The 2,730-nt window shown below is 33.3% G+C and overlaps 1 protein-coding gene across 1 annotated transcript in view; it reads right to left on the minus strand.

Annotated features, from left to right (window-relative positions):
- Nucleotides 1-2,730, minus strand: part of kctd16b (potassium channel tetramerization domain containing 16b) — a 123,163-nt gene that overhangs the window by 16,887 nt on the left and 103,546 nt on the right. The gene's annotated exons all lie outside the window — the stretch shown is intronic.

Here is a 2,730-nt window from a genome sequence, read left to right on the forward strand (position 1 = left end):
TTTCATTTTTTGAACTTTTAAAGGGTTTTTCTTTAAGGTGTTCACGTTCTGCATACATTTCTGTTACCTTTAAAGGATTGGAAGACATGCAGAGGTTTATTGTGATGTACTGAAGGTGAAAGTAAACTCCATCAATCACACAGAAGTCCAATTAGCATCATTATGATAATCATTTCTAGACAATCTCACATCTCAATTACATTGCACTTTCCTGCTGAGCTGCAGGCGTATGAACATGTTTTACCAAAAGGGATGCACTGAAGCACAAACCATTTGGGTATTTGCAAAAAAAGAAAGTGGAACATTCCGGAAAATGTAGTAAAAAAAACTTACATTAATGAGTACAAGTTACAATGGTTTGAAGTCTTGTATTTGTTTAAAAGCATATACTTTAGAATCAAAGTTCAATGTGCAGTATATTTTGTTGTTTCTGCTGTTATTCTGTATGTTGCTGTTGTTTTATTTTAAGTCCTACTGGCACCATGTGTTCAAAAGAAATGTAATGATTTGTAGATTAATCTACGAGTTCAGCATCTGTTCTGGGGAAAGTGGGTGAGGATGTATTTATTTAAAAAAAAACTCCTGCAGACCTGACAGTGTCACACTTATCTTCTGTCAGCTTCTACCCTCTTGTCTGACCTGAATTCTTTGTGCTTTTCTGATGCATGAGGTCTTTCAAGATACAATCAATTACACCTATTAAAAACAAACACAATTCTCCTTTGCTGTTTTCATATCCAAGAGAGCTTTCTGTTTTTCCCAGAAATCAGGTTTTCAAGTATGGATGTTCTGAAATAAATTAATGGCTCAAGACAGCAATGAATGATTTAATTTCTTATGTGAACGATATATTTTTAAAATAAAATCTTTTTACTGTGCAAAATGTGAGTAAATCATGCTTTTGCATTTTGCACAGGCATTTCCAAAGATAAAAGCAAAGGAAGAGGAACATGTTCTGCAAAAACAAATTCCTATAATAATTTAATTATTGCACTATAGTCTCAACAACGTTTGTCTCATCCCATCTTAGTCTTTGGTTTTTTCCCTTTATTGAACAAATCTGTTCTTCCATTAGGTATCAGATTTGGAATTCATAACATTGAGGCATTTCCTATTTTCTATTTAAAACAGCCCTTTATTAAAATAAAGTAAGGCTCCCCTAAACTAATTAATAGAAAGCATTAGTAACTCTCTCATCTTGCTCTGTATTTTCAGCCATTGTTATTTACAAAGGAATAACAACCTTTAAGAAATTGCTTTCTAATCTCCCTTTGTAAATTATTTGGTTTTATCACCATTATTAAAAAAAATCAACAAATGCCTCTGCTATTAAAAAGCATGAAAAAAGTTGGTAATTACATCCTGAAAGAATTCTGCAGCTGCCAGTGTGTTTTAAATTACCTGTGCAGAATTCTCATTTAGATTCAGTGTATAGAGCGGTTAAGATCTTAGATAAAATCAATAGCTCATTAACAAATTATCATAGACTATACGTGAGTCATCAGCCTTATCACAAGTCTGTTGATTTAAGATATCGGTGAAGTGCATTACAAGCTTTCCTTCAGACATTAAATTGCACTGTGGTGAGAGACTGAAAAGAACACTGTGGGCAACAGAGCCAGACATTTGCAACATTACATTAGAGCTGTTGTGAAGCAATTAGGACAATCTGGTTTGCAGACTGGATTTTATTTTAAGTGAGCAAATTTAAAAAGAACGAGAGGGGTTTCATAAGAAGAGGGCAAGTGATCAATGTGGTTTAACAGTCAGCTGAGGGAAGATTTATAGATTTGTTTTATGTTACATTCAAAGCCATCTTACCTTTCCATATAATCTTTATGTACAGTATCACAATGTTTACATTGCATTGCAATGTTTACATTGCTGGATTCCTGAGTGTTGACAATGGGTGATACCTGTAATCTTAAGTTTCATGCATGTGTAGGTTAACTACTATGAACTTAATGTGCAGATACATACAGTTAGTACAGCTTTTTTCTGTAAATCTCAGAGCTACAGTTCCACTCATTAATGTACACAAAATGTAAAGGCCTGCACTAAGTGTATGCAATAGCATTTTAATTGCATACACATCTGAAAAGAAATCACATAGATGTCTCTACCCTACCCACCCCTTTCTATACACACATCAAACAGGAAATGCACATTTTAAGTTTTGCATGCTCCATTCCAATATTGTTATATAAGCAATTTGTGGAAGGACTTATATAATGGTGACAATGTACTCTACAAAGCATTTTTTTTTACTATTTAGCTGTGAGAATATTATTGATGTTTTTACAATAGGGAAAATATGCAGTGTTTACTTTGCTGCTTATCAAATATTAATCAGGGCTTTTAATGTGGTACTGTATATACATATTGGTATCTGGGCGAATAATATGTATACTGCTTAGTGATTGCAAATAGCAAATGATGATAATAGCTTTATTACTATGCTTTTTGAGGCTTCTGTCAGCCTACCATTCTGAAGCACACTAAAGAGCTCTTGAATAAAACTTCTAGTTCTGTTCTTGGCCATCAGTGATTAAAAAGTATTGCATTCTTACTTGCTTTGGAAAAGATGTGCCAGTTCACTTGTATGCAAGATCATGCAACCACATTTCGTCTTGTTGTTATTATTATAATCCAATAATGTGTGCAACAGGACACCAATTGGTAATTAATTATTATTTATTAATAATTTTAGTTAGGTTTCCAGGCAAACAT

The sequence above is a fragment of the Lepisosteus oculatus genome, chromosome 11 (assembly GCF_040954835.1).
Source record: "Lepisosteus oculatus isolate fLepOcu1 chromosome 11, fLepOcu1.hap2, whole genome shotgun sequence".
NCBI classification, from domain to species: domain Eukaryota; kingdom Metazoa; phylum Chordata; class Actinopteri; order Semionotiformes; family Lepisosteidae; genus Lepisosteus; species Lepisosteus oculatus.